The sequence below is a fragment of the Ipomoea triloba genome, chromosome 9, assembly GCF_003576645.1.
Source record: "Ipomoea triloba cultivar NCNSP0323 chromosome 9, ASM357664v1".
Lineage (NCBI taxonomy): Eukaryota > Viridiplantae > Streptophyta > Magnoliopsida > Solanales > Convolvulaceae > Ipomoea > Ipomoea triloba.
This window is the reverse complement of record NC_044924.1, coordinates 30,855,041-30,870,427: the sequence shown is the minus strand read 5'-3', so window position 1 is coordinate 30,870,427 and position 15,387 is coordinate 30,855,041.

The window sequence follows — 15,387 nt, the reverse complement described above, 5'->3', positions numbered from 1 at the left end:
ACTCCATGTTCACAACTTGGGAACTCCACATTCACACATTACAGGGCTACAAGTTGCTAGAACTCTGTTAACTCTACTACAGATTCACACATTCATAACTGTACATTTACAAATTCTATACTCCATATTCACAATTTGAAACCTCCACATTCACACATTTCAGGGCTGCTAGAACTTTGTTAACTCTACTACAGATTCACACATTCATAACTCTACATTCACAAATTCTATACTCCATATTAACAATTTGAAACCTCCACATTCACACATTTCAGGGCTATATGTTTAGTAATTTTTTATTAAAAAAAATAATAATAGTGAAACGGCGTAGTATTGGACCCAGGTACAAGGTGGACCTGGGTCCACGGTATAATTTGCCATGGCCTTAACTATAGCTCGCATCTCCGTCACGGTTGGGTCAGCGTAGTCCGATCTGCCAGTAAAGCCTCCAACCCATTCACCTCCAGCATTCCGTAAGATTCCGCAAATGCCTACTGTCCTCATGGTAGCTCTAACGCTGCCATCCACGTTTAATGTGAATCGATGTGTAGTGGAATGTTTTTATTATTCGGTTACACTTTAAGTATATAAATTTACTAGGTTAAAAGGATTAGTTTTGAAATTGACCAAATTAAGAATGATTCTATATTTCGGGATCTTGATTTTCATCTTCATCCCTTAAAATTTGAAATATATATTCAATTAATTAGTAAAATGAATATTAATTATCAAATTAAAAAGTTGTTGACAAAACAATTGGCAACTTTTATCTGATAAAAGAGTGACAATGAATATTTAAATAAATATAAATATTTTTTTTATTATTGAATCTATTTTGTATTATGTGAAACTTTTAAAAGTAATATTTGACGTAGATCATACTCATATAATTATATATATAATTCATATAGTATTGCATATAATATAATAAAAAATTATTAGCAATAATAGTCGATACAATTATGTATTAAATTTTCCCTATAAATTCGACTTCTCAACTCAAATTTTCTGACTCGGTCAGTTGGTTTTAGGTCATTGTTATAGACTTATAGATAGATTGCATTATGTGTTATGCAGATGGAGTAACGCGTCTTTCTAATTAATGAAGAGACCAACTTATTGGTAGGAAATTTCTCGAAATTGTTGCCATTGAATCAGGAGATGGCAGAATTGGACGTCCAAGAAAACTTGTTGGAAGTTAAAAGTTTGAACACGTTAGCATGAATTGGATGACTTATTCTCCACGTTCATATATACAAAAATGTTTAGTAGAGGCTAGGCGTTGGACGGGTTCAGATATTGGATCTATCCATCTGTTTCAAGTTTGGATATTAATTTGTTAACTCGTTCATTTGATTTTTTTTTTTTAATAACTGGCCCTATTACACTATAATATCTCGTTCTTTTGATTTTAATTACACAAAAACTGCGAATATCTTAAAGATCATATTCGGATGGATTAGCTTGGATATTTGGTTATTTTAGGATTCAACAAATTAAAATAATTTAAAGATTATTAAATTTATTAGTTAAAAACAAAGTGCAAATTACAAACTTGTATAGTTGTACTTAGAAGTTACAAACTTAAACAATTAAACCTTAGAGCATCACCTTTTGTGAATTTTTGTAGGTTTTTAGAATAGCGAAGATGAGAACTGAATATTGTATTGATTCAATTGAACAATTACAATGATGAGGAATAGGAGATATATATACAAGGGGAGTCTCAGGTAGAGTAGAATAGCTAGTCCTAACGTGACTCAAACTCAGAGAGTGCTAATACTCCCCCTCAAGCGCATGGTAAACTACTAACCTGAAGCTTGTCCCTAAGAAAAGAAAATCTAGGACTAGGCAAAGCTTTTGTAAAGATATCAGCTAATTGATCTTTTGTGGAAATAAAGTTAACCTGAATATCTCCATTGGCAACCCTATCTCTAACAAAGTGGTAGTCAATCTCCACGTGCTTAGTTCTTGCATGAAAATTTGGATTCGCACACATATAAGTAGCACCAAGATTGTCACACCATAATTTGGGAATAGGGATGCCATCAATTTTGATCTCACGCAGCAAGGACATGATCCATATTACCTCAGCACAAACATCAGCCAAGGCTTTATACTCAGCTTCCGTGGATGATCTTGCAACTGTCTTCTGTTTCTTGCACACCCAAGAGATAAGATTGGTGCCAAGAAACACTGCATATCCACTAGTAGATTTACGGTCCTCAGGACAACCAGCCCAGTCAGAATCAGAGAAAGCATGAAGCTCTCTAGAATTTGACTGAGTTATACGCAAGCCGAATGAGAGGGTGCCTTTGACATACCTGAGCACTCGTTTTAGCTGCTCCCAGTGAGACAATGTTGGAGCATGCATATGTTGACACAATTGATTGACCGCAAAGGATAAGTCTGGCCGTGTAATTGTGAGATACTGGAGAGCACCAGCCAAACTCCTGTATTTCGTTGGATCTTCATATGAATCTGAATTAAGCAATGGAGTTTTCAATGCAGAAATAGGAGTTGCGAGAGGTTTACAATCAGTCATTCCAGCCCGTTTCAAGATGTCTGACATGTACCGCTGCTGAGAAAGAATAACACCATTGCTAGTTTTGACTAGCTCAATTCCAAGAAAGAAACCAGGTTCACCAAGATCTCTAATTTTGAAAGCAGTAGACAGTTTAGAGAGTAAATCAGACACTAGTAGCTCAGCAGTCCCCATTACCAAAATGTCATCAACATATACTAAAAGATACACACATGCAGAACCACGAGAGTAATAGAATAATGACACATCAGTCTTTGAAGCTATAAACCCAATAGAGAGTAAAAAAGTATGCAGCCGATTAAACCAAGCTCGTGGAGCTTGCTTTAAGCCATATAAGGAACGCTTCAACAGACAAACGTGATCAGGCAATTGAGCATCAGCATACTCGAGTGGTTGACGCATATAAACAGTCTCAGCCAAATCACCATTCAAAAATGCATTGTGTACGTCAAGTTGCCTAACCACCCAACCTGAGGAAATAGCCAAACTCAAAAGCAATCTGACTGTAGTGGGTTTCACAACCGGACTAAAGGTGTCAAAAAAGTCCTGACCAGGAACTTGATTAAACCCTTTCGCCACAAGTCTCGCCTTATGCCTCTCTATTGAACCATCAGCTTTACGTTTAGTACGAAAAACCCACTTACACCCAATCACATTCATACCTGGGCGAGGAGGAACTAGAACCCAAGTCTGATTGTGCAAAAGCGCATTGATTGCCTCTTGCCATTCAGAAAATTTAACTGCCTGAGTGTAGCAAGTGGGCTCGGTAGGACAGGCCTGAGCAGAGAGAGCCAAAAGTGGAGCCACAGACCGACTCCTCGTAGCCATTGCATGGGAGCGAACAGTCGGACGTGTGGACTTGCCACGGGGTCGTCCTCTTTGACGAGTAGGAGCAGCAGTGGTNAGGGGAGTCTCAGGTAGAGTAGAATAGCTAGTCCTAACGTGACTCAAACTCAGAGAGTGCTAATACTCCCCCTCAAGCGCATGGTAAACTACTAACCTGAAGCTTGTCCCTAAGAAAAGAAAATCTAGGACTAGGCAAAGCTTTTGTAAAGATATCAGCTAATTGATCTTTTGTGGAAATAAAGTTAACCTGAATATCTCCATTGGCAACCCTATCTCTAACAAAGTGGTAGTCAATCTCCACGTGCTTAGTTCTTGCATGAAAATTTGGATTCGCACACATATAAGTAGCACCAAGATTGTCACACCATAATTTGGGAATAGGGATGCCATCAATTTTGATCTCACGCAGCAAGGACATGATCCATATTACCTCAGCACAAACATCAGCCAAGGCTTTATACTCAGCTTCCGTGGATGATCTTGCAACTGTCTTCTGTTTCTTGCACACCCAAGAGATAAGATTGGTGCCAAGAAACACTGCATATCCACTAGTAGATTTACGGTCCTCAGGACAACCAGCCCAGTCAGAATCAGAGAAAGCATGAAGCTCTCTAGAATTTGACTGAGTTATACGCAAGCCGAATGAGAGGGTGCCTTTGACATACCTGAGCACTCGTTTTAGCTGCTCCCAGTGAGACAATGTTGGAGCATGCATATGTTGACACAATTGATTGACCGCAAAGGATAAGTCTGGCCGTGTAATTGTGAGATACTGGAGAGCACCAGCCAAACTCCTGTATTTCGTTGGATCTTCATATGAATCTGAATTAAGCAATGGAGTTTTCAATGCAGAAATAGGAGTTGCGAGAGGTTTACAATCAGTCATTCCAGCCCGTTTCAAGATGTCTGACATGTACCGCTGCTGAGAAAGAATAACACCATTGCTAGTTTTGACTAGCTCAATTCCAAGAAAGAAACCAGGTTCACCAAGATCTCTAATTTTGAAAGCAGTAGACAGTTTAGAGAGTAAATCAGACACTAGTAGCTCAGCAGTCCCCATTACCAAAATGTCATCAACATATACTAAAAGATACACACATGCAGAACCACGAGAGTAATAGAATAATGACACATCAGTCTTTGAAGCTATAAACCCAATAGAGAGTAAAAAAGTATGCAGCCGATTAAACCAAGCTCGTGGAGCTTGCTTTAAGCCATATAAGGAACGCTTCAACAGACAAACGTGATCAGGCAATTGAGCATCAGCATACTCGAGTGGTTGACGCATATAAACAGTCTCAGCCAAATCACCATTCAAAAATGCATTGTGTACGTCAAGTTGCCTAACCACCCAACCTGAGGAAATAGCCAAACTCAAAAGCAATCTGACTGTAGTGGGTTTCACAACCGGACTAAAGGTGTCAAAAAAGTCCTGACCAGGAACTTGATTAAACCCTTTCGCCACAAGTCTCGCCTTATGCCTCTCTATTGAACCATCAGCTTTACGTTTAGTACGAAAAACCCACTTACACCCAATCACATTCATACCTGGGCGAGGAGGAACTAGAACCCAAGTCTGATTGTGCAAAAGCGCATTGATTGCCTCTTGCCATTCAGAAAATTTAACTGCCTGAGTGTAGCAAGTGGGCTCGGTAGGACAGGCCTGAGCAGAGAGAGCCAAAAGTGGAGCCACAGACCGACTCCTCGTAGCCATTGCATGGGAGCGAACAGTCGGACGTGTGGACTTGCCACGGGGTCGTCCTCTTTGACGAGTAGGAGCAGCAGTGGTNCAGGATAATCAGCAAGAGAAGATGGCAATACCTGTAAAACCGATTCAGCCCACGACTTCTGCACAGAGGGAGGAGATGGCATAGCAACCCTACTAACAAAGGGAAACACATTCTCGTCAAAGTTTACATGTCTGCAGGTATAAATCTTATTAGTCGTTAAGTCCATGCATCTGTACCCCCTAAAAGACTCAGGATAACCTAAGAAGACACAAGGAGATGACCGATATGACATTTTGTGACGATTATAAGGACGCAAGTGAGGATAACAAAGACAATCAAACACACGAAGAAAAGAGTATGAGGGAGAAGATTTATGCAACAATAAAGGAGGACTGGAATTCTGCAAAACACTAGAAGGCATTCTATTAATCAAGTAAACAGCAGTTTCAAAAGCAAAGTCTCAAAAACGAGATAGAACAAACGCACGAGCCATAAGAGTAAGACTAGTTTCGACAATATGCCTGTGCTTCCTCTCAACACGACCATTCTGTTCATGAGTGTAGGCACAGGATTGTCTATGATTAATCCCTAACTGAAGAAGAACAGTATGTAACTTTTTGTATTCAGCTCCTAAGTCAAACTGAATAGCCTTAATTTTGCGATTAAATGACCGTTCAACTAAGGCACGAAACTTGTCAAAAATGGCATACATGTCAAACTTCAATTTCATAGGATAATACCACGTGTAACGAGAATGGTCATCAACAAAAAGAACAAAATAACGATAACCAGAAGAAGGCAAAACAGGAGCTGGTCCCTAAATACCAGTATAAATCAAATCAAGAATATTCGAACTAACAGAGTCTACACGTGGCAAAGGGAAACGAGCAGACTTGCCCAATTGACACGCAGAACACAAAGAAGAAGTACAACGATTATTGCGACTAGAACCACTAACAGAACAAAAAGGAAGAATACGATCTAAGACTCGTTGATTAGGATGTCCCAAACGATCATGCCATACGGAAGAGGAAGCACGGGACGAGATAAACGCACGGGGATTGTTTTTCGGAATGGGCAGCATGTAGAGACCACCGCAACTATTGCCGCGAAGAAGAATTTCCATGGTTGCTATATCCTTCACAACAAAAAAGGATGGATGAAACTCAAAAAAGACTTTATTATCTTTTGCAAAGCGTTGCACAGATAAAAGAGAGGAAGACAAACCAGGAACATGTAAAATATCAGACATCCTAAATACTTTAGACGGGGTAGAAAAAGAAGCATGACCATTATGACTAATAAGCAAACCTGTACCATCACCAACTCGAAGAGCATCACCACCAGTGTACTCTTCAGATGTAGAGAGCGCAGCAATATCAGGGGTTGCGTGATTTGTCGCCCCAGTGTCTGGAATCCAAAGATGTGAGTCAGACACAAGATTCGGCGCATCCTCAGCATATGTTAAATGAGCTTGGAGTCCACGGCCAATTAAAGAAAAGCAGGCTGGTGCAAGATGGCCATAATTGCCACATAATTGGCATTGAGGCTGCCAATTACCACCACGTCGCCCACGTGACCTGCCACCACCATGCAAGCCACGTCCACGCTGCACACCACCGCCCTGCTGCTGCTGCTGGTCGGCGAAAGCAGCACCGCCACGCGACGGAGTCCCACCGCGACGATTCGATCTGCCTCGCCAAGACCGCGACCGACCTCCACTACCACGCTGGCCAACAAAAGCCGCAGCTGCAGGGGCTGGAACACCGCCATAGCTATCACCGGTAGTGAACTCATGCGAGCCAAGGAGATCGGCGAGTTCGGGAAGACGCACTGGCTGACCTCGAACATTCAAAGAGGCTACGACAGAGTGATATTCTGGACGTAAACCCCTGAAAATATACATATTTTGATCCTCCAAAGGAACCGCACGGCCAGCAAGAGCTAGATCTTCCACCATAACTTGCGCACGAGCAATGTAGTCGATAGCGGAGGCATCACCTTGGCGTATTGTTTGCAGCTGTCCAAGAATATGCATAATCCGAGCTTGACTGGAAGAGGTGAGAGCCTGCTCAAGCGCCAACCAGAGATCACGCGACGTAGTGCAACCAATTGCGAGGTACATGACTTCCGACGAAAGTGAAGAGATTAACATGCTAAGGACCGCCTGATCTTGGCGCACCCATGGAGCATGCAGCGGGTTGGATAGAGCAGCAGCAGCGGAGGAGCCTTCAGAAACGGGAAGAAAACGATTAGGGCAAGAGTTCGTGCCATCAACGAAACCCATGAGGTCGTGCCCACGAAGAAACGGAATAACCTGCGTCCTCCAAAACAAGAAATTCTTGTTCGTTAGCTTAATGCTAACATAGTGATGCGCAGCAGACAGAGAAGCGGCTGCTGAAGAAACCGCAGAAGAAATAGCTGCATCAGAAACGGTCCGTTCGGAAGAATTAACAGAGCCGTCAGCCATTGGAAAATAAACCTAGGCTAGCTGATACCAGATGAGAACTGAATATTGTATTGATTCAATTGAACAATTACAATGATGAGGAATAGGAGATATATATACAAGGGGAGTCTCAGGTAGAGTAGAATAGCTAGTCCTAACGTGACTCAAACTCAGAGAGTGCTAATAGTGAAAAAAAGAAGAGATAGGCCATGTTTGGTAAATAATCTGCCTATCAGTCAATTTTGGCTTATTTGAGCACTATTAGTTGTTTGGTTAATAAGTTTTTTGTAACTCCAAAATGTTAAAATTCAAAAGGCTACTCAGAGCAGCCTTTTCAATTAGCTTTTTGAGAAAAGAAATTATACCAAACAGCTATCAGCTAACAACTAATCTATCAAACAACTTTCTACAATCAGCTAATGTTATCAACAAATCATACTTTCTAACCCGAACAGCCAACTCAATCAGCTAACAGCCATTTACCAAACAGGGTCATAGTTTTTAATTAATAGGGATGTTAATCTTTTCTTGAATTTTACTCCTGCTAAAACAAATTGGGCGATTGAGAGTGGCCGCTCTCAAAACTTGTTTGTTTGTTTGTTTTTTTTTTTTAATTTTCTTTTCTGTTGTTTTTCATGCAACAGGATTTTTTTTTTAACATTTGATTTGTTATTTTTTATTGTTTTATTATTTTTGTTTAAACTTTTTCAAAAAGTTCAAATATGTAATATATTTTTTAAATCAAATTTTGAATGATTTAATGACAATTAAAATTTAAAATGATTAAAATAATAGAGAAACAATGAAAATGATTAAAATAAATAGCTATTTTTATTTAAATTAATTTTCTTTGCAATTTTAAATTTATAATTCAAGCAAAATAAAAAATAATTAAAATATAAGATAGTTAAATGGTGAATCCATAAAAATTTGAGAAAAACTTACAGCTAATGAGGAGAAGAGTTTTTGTGATTAAGTGAGATAACTGATGATGGTGTGGCCCATAAAAAACTGGAAAAAAACCCCAAATGTTGAGGATGCTATTACAAAATAAACTAATAAAGACATCTCACAATCAGAGTATCACACAATTGTCAATTTATACTTTTACAATTCACATTTGAGCAAGTATTGCTCAACAAGGCAAAAACCTTCAAACCATAAAGCAATTCAGGATTTAAAGCAATTCACAGTCAAAACTCAAAATCTCAATGTACATATCTTCAAAGTTACAATTCACAGAATCACATAATGCATCCTTCATTACATCTGCTCAGCCAATTAGTTCAAAGAACTCATCTCATCTACTCTTCTTCCTATTGTAATTTAAACAGTTAAATACATATGAGATTTGATAACTGAGATAAGTAACATTGTAAAAATATAAATGTTCAACAATTAAGGCTCAGGATGCATATATTTTTTTCATATCAAAGTAAGAATGGGACAAATTGCTACATGAGTCTTTGTACTAGCACCAAAACACATGCAATATACCATCTCCATTCCATTAATTGAGACAATTGTGGAAAGATTATCATAGTCAATAATAACAAGTTAGTAACTTATTTCACTGATTCCGAATACTTACCATAATACCAGATGTCTAAGTGTCCAACAGGCCAAGTGTATCAAGTGTCAAACAATCCAAGGGGCAAGACATAAGTGCCTAATAATTGCCTAAGGGCAACAACAGAAGGCATCCAAATAATGAACCTTCGGTACACAATAATAAAAATAATAATAACATTCAAAACATAAATATTTAATGTATTAAAAATAAATTTTCAATGTGAACCATGGTCCATGTATAATGATTGTGTTACCATTGAACATGTTACCCTTTTCTTCTCTATTATTGCTTACAAGATTTCTGGAGTTCTGGGGTAAATTTTACTTGTTCAACTAATTTAAAACAATGTTAGATAAGAAATTGGGATTTGGGGCTACGAGACAAGTTAATACTTTTTAGTTTAAGGTGCAATTTTTTACTATGATACCATCAATACTCTCCATTTGGGGTTTACAAGATTTTTCAAGTTTGAATGTCACATCTAATTATTTTTGTTCAATCAACATAATAATAAAATAATAAGAAATTTCTTCATCTTGAAGTTTTATTAGGCGAATCTAAAAGTGAAGTGTAAATAATAAATATAATATAATAATCAAGGCTAAAGTGTCATTTAGCACCATGAACTATATCCAATTATTCATGCCGCACCCTGAACTTTCATATCGTATATATCGAGCCACAATCCAAAAAAAAAAAAAATTTCACCTAGAACTTTTAGCAGGTTTCCCTGTCTTCTTGCTGACATGGTGCAGGTTTCCCACTGATGTGACATTTATTTTAACCTTATGTGTCCATGTAACCATTTACATATTAAAAATTAAAATTAAAAAAAAAATAAAAAACATTAAAAAAAAAACCGGAGACCAAATTTCACTATTTCGCCAACCTTATTTCACTTGGCAGCTGTTTAGTTGTTGACAATAAGACACTAAACAAAAAAATTAACATTTCTATAAATTTGAAAATTTGAAAAAATACTAAACAAAAAATTAGCCAAAAAAATATAAATTCTAAAAAAAAAATTGAAACATTGGAATTGCAAAATTGAAAAAGGTATACATTATAAAAATAAAGAGAAGAAAATTCTGGTTATTTTAATATAATATATTTTTTTAATTTTTAATATGTAAATGGTTACATGGATAACATAAGGTTAAAAGAAATGCAACATCAGTGATAAACCTGCGGCATGCATGTCAGCAGAAAGACAGGGAAACCTGCTAAAAGTTCTAGGTGATTTTTTTTTTTTTTTTTTGGTTTGTGGCTCCATATATACGATATGAAAGTTAGGGTGCGGCATGAATAATTGGATATAGTTCATGGTGCTAAATGACACTTTAGCCAATAATCAATTATGAATAATAAATGAGGTAAGTATCAAGTCCTTGATACTCCAAAAAAAAAAAAAAAGAGTATTCATTCAAAACTTATATATCAACTATAAAACAAGCTTGGTTGGCGTGAGTGGCTTGGCACTCTTGCTCCTCCCTTAAGAGGAGGTCGGGAGTTCGATCCTCCCCTTGTATGGAGAAACCAATATGGCTAACACTTTGCCCCTTAATTGGGCCGACCCGGTGCGAGCGGAGATTAGTCTGAATATGGTACCTCTTGTTAGAAGGGTCTGCTCAGGACACCTCATGTGCATTCCAAAAAAAAAAAAAAAAAAAACTATCAACTATAATAAAAAAAAATATTATTATTATTAATAGGAACCCCAACAGTCGAAATCTTTTATCAATTTCTTTTTTTCATTTTTGCCATGAGAAAGAGAGAGGAGAAAAAGGGGAAAAAAAAACATACAAGAAAAGGGGAAAAAAACATTAAATGTGCCCATTATTGCGCCTTGATGGTGTGTGAGAGACGCTATAGCTGGCCAAAAAATTCAAACTCCTACCATCACTTTCTTCCACTCTTCCCTCCCCTACCATCTCTTTCTTTCATTTCATCAAAAAGTAAATTTGAAAAAAAAAAAAAATCATATCTAAGTTGCTCGAAGAACAAGTCCATTAGTTTGACAACATATTTGGTTGGATGTAATTCTTTTCCAATATAATTCAATAGTTAAAGAAATTACATTGTTTGGTTGGAGGGATTCCCTCCCCCCATTGAATTGAAATTCATACACTCATACCCATGAATTCTAATTTAGTGGAAGAAGAAAAAAGGAAAAAAAAATTGACAATTATCATTATTATCATCATAATCATCATCATCATCATCATCACCATTATTATTACGTAGTATTACACAAAAAGACATTTTAGTTTTTATATTATTTCTTCCCTTTCCATTCTTAATAATTCTATTCTTCTCTACCAAACATGAATTCATACTTTATTCTAACCTTATTCTTTTCACACCGAATTACAATTCATTTCCTCCCTAATCCCTTCCTCCAATCAAACGCTCTGTTAAATGTTTTTTTAAGTCAGTAAACCAGGAGAGAAAATTTAAAAAAAAAAATTGAAAAATTACACTTTTCGTCCCTAAGTTATAGCGTAACTGTAGAATTCTAAGTGTTGATCATGCTAATAATTTTTCACCCTTAAGTTATCATTGACGTGTTGATCATGCTAACTTTTCACCCTTAAATTATCATTGACGTTGTAGTTTTCACCCTTTTGTACTAAACGTCGATGGTAACTTAAGAACAAAAAGTTAGCATGTATAATAATTAGTGACGAATTTTACGATTATCGTATAATTTAAAGACAAAGTAATTTTCTCTTTAAAAAAAAGTTAGTCACCGGGCTACATGCGTGACTTGCTTAGTTTTTTATTTTTGTTTAATTTTTTTTATAATTTCTAAAATGATTTCTAAATTAGAAAAAAAAAATCAACTCTCCTCTCTCTCCTCTTTTTCCATGTCACCAAAAACTCACAAAAACATCCAATGGTCATGCTCTGATCTAATAGCATATTAGAATGATTCAATTAATTCTGTACATTGAATTAGCAGCTAGAGCGTGTCATATACACTTGTTTAGTAAATAAGGTTTTGACTCGTTTTAGCAGTTTGAACCGAAGTGTAAAACTTCTATATTCATTGATTTCATTCTAGTAAATTAATAAAAAAAAATTATTTAATATGATGATTGATGACTCAATACATACGTTCTTTTCCTCTTGCAGCCATCAAGAAAAGTAGACCATATTGAAGCATTTGGGGGGAAACGCATCCTGCCAATGAATTGTTCAGCTTCTGCAAGATGACCATACCTAGACAACAAATCAACAACAATCAAGTAGTGATTCATTTCTGGTTCAAACCCATATTTCCCTTTCATTTCCCCAAACAGAGCCACCCCTTGTTCAACTAACCCACCATGTCTGCAAGCTGAGAGGACTGCCATGAATGCCACCTTATCAGGCTTAATGCCCTCCCCTATCCAGAGAATTCTTAACAGAAACTGCATTATCCAATCCATACTTCACTGCAACTGTGTGCACTTGCTCTCCTAATTCCATATCATGTATCCCGAGGCAACCAGATAGAAGGCCCACAAATGTGTACTCAGACAAATCCATTCCACTCCTCAGTATTTCAACAAACATAGTCATCGACGTTTCAACAAATCCATGTTGTCCAAGCAATAGAATCATAGAATTCCATGTAACTTTATGTAACCATGTTCTTTTTAGGCATGCTATCAAAAATCTTGCAGGCCTCATGTAAACACCCGCACCTCCCAAGCATACCCAACAGTGCAGTCCCTACAGTAGCATCAGTGTGAAGCAATGATGCCTTCTCAATCAGTGCATGCAATTGCACCACTTGATAATGATCCAAGAACTCACTTGACAACAACCCCCTGAAAGTAAACTGAGTGGGCTTAAATCCACACCTCCTCATCTCAGACAACAGTCCCCAAGCCTCTTGTACATTCCCATCTCGACAATATGCAGCGATCATCGTGTTGAAAGACACAGCATTTCTAAAAGGCGGCTAAAGTGTCATCCCGCACCATGAACCATAACCGATTTGTCATGCCGCACCCTAGACTTTAATAAGTGACTAATCGATGCACAAACTACTAATTTTTTTTCGTCTAGAACTTTTTGCAGGTTATCAGGTTATGGGATGACGTGGCACCGGTAATGTGCTGATGTGGCATTTTTTTTAAAGTCAATTTAAGTGCTGACTGTCCTCTCTCTCTCATGGCAACTCTCCAATTTTTGCTGCTACCACCGCGAACCTCCACTCCGGTCACCACCATGTCATTTTCCGACAAAGCTATTGTCCGAGTACAGCACACATAGTGCGATGTAATGCAAAGAACCCGAAACATAATACCCTTCTCCAATCTCCGACCACCATAGAAACTAAAGCTCCAGAAGGAATTGCAGAGCTTTCCTCCGATGGGTGGTCTAGAGTGGTTGATCGATCCCTGATTGCAGAGCTTTCCAGAGCGCCCACGTGACACAGAAACACGCCCGATGAATCCGGCCAGCGAGACGATGAGGATCACGAATCCGATGACGAGAAGCGGCGTTTGGAGGAACTTCTTGCAGGTGGTGCTGCTCCTCGCCATCCATAGCCCGGCGCCGATGATCGGAATGGACGCTAACAGCGTTAGGAGGTTCAAGAAACATATCACCGTGTTGCTAACGCTGTTATACATTCGATCTATCGATCTTTTTCCTTGCTTGTCTATATGATGTTTTACGTTTGGTAGGGATGATTTTGGATGTTCGAGAGGTCGCGAGAGGTGCACGAGAGATCGGTTCGCAGAGAATCAATGTCTCGCGAGAGATCAGTTCGCGGAGAATCCATCTCTCGAAGCTTTGATGATCCACACTAAGTGCATTGCGATGATGTCTCGCAAACTGTTTAGTGAAGCAGATCGCCTGCATGGCATTTGTTTTATGTCTCGCGTGTTGGAAATAAAGGGCAGTCACCTCTCGAACAGGCATGAACATTTCCCTTTGAAGTTCACTCTAATTCTATGCATGTGCTTATATACTTTAATATTTCTTCACATGCATGTGAAATATTATAATACAAATATAATCGTTTGAATTATATTTGCATGCATAGATTTAGAATTTTTACGTAAAAGCTTTTTACCTCTCGAATGAGGCAGTGAGGTTATTACTATGCATGTGATTTCACTTTTATTATTTCATAACGGCATGTACTCATGCTTTGAAATATTAAAGTATTTATATAATTGATTTAATTATATTACATGCATACTAAGATAATCCTACAGTTTCCGCCACCTTTGCCTGAAGCACTCCCATACAAGAGGATGACATAGCAGCCACGAACAAACCTTCAGAGTCCCTTAAGACACAACCAAAAGCATACACCCTGGAATTGATGTCAATCGCGACGTCCGTATTTAATTCGTCCAAACAGAATGCTCAGCCGGAGGTGACGGGGACGAAACCTGTACTTTTTGCCATGCCTCTAGATAACCCCTAGCACCCTCCAAAGTTACTGCCTGAGCTGCCGAGGACCCATTCCAGATTCTATTATTTCTTTCCTTCCAGATGCGGTACGACAACTTTTTCTTTCTTAATTTTGGTAATGCTTGGTGATGATGGTAGCTTAGCTAGAGTTTGATTGTCCGACAGCCTGCAAGCTTAGCTATTGAGTCACCCATTCGTATGTGGCCGATCACAACGAGGATGATGATGAGGTTTCTTCTCCGTCAATAACTTCTCAGAGATGCCCATTTGATTTTCATGATTGGGTATCTAAAGCAGAGCTCCTTGAATAGTGTCTAAGAAATAATAATACGCCGGAATATTTTCGCATTCAAATCGCCACAGGCCGCCCAAGAAAAATATGAAAAAATAATAATAAAAAATTCCATGTCACCATATATTACCGGTAACCCATAAGAAACCTGCAAAAAGTTCTAAACGAAAAAAAATTAGTGGTTTGTGGATCGAATAATCACTTATTAAAGTCTAGGGTGCGGCATGACAAATCGCTTATAGTTCATGGTGCGGGATGGCACTTTAGCCCTAAAAGGCATTTCCTCAAACAGTTCCCGAGCAACATGGATTAGGTTGAGAATTCAAATCTGATTCAATTACAGAGAGAGAGAGAGCTTATATCATACCTCTCCTATTCTGTAGGCAACTAAACAAAGACTAAGCCACAGCCATAGAAATATAAACTATAGACTATACAAGAGATGAAATAATAATAATAATAATATTGCTAACACACCCCCTCAAGCACAAGGTTGGAGTGCGACAACATTGAGCTTGCCTCGTAGTTCTTGAA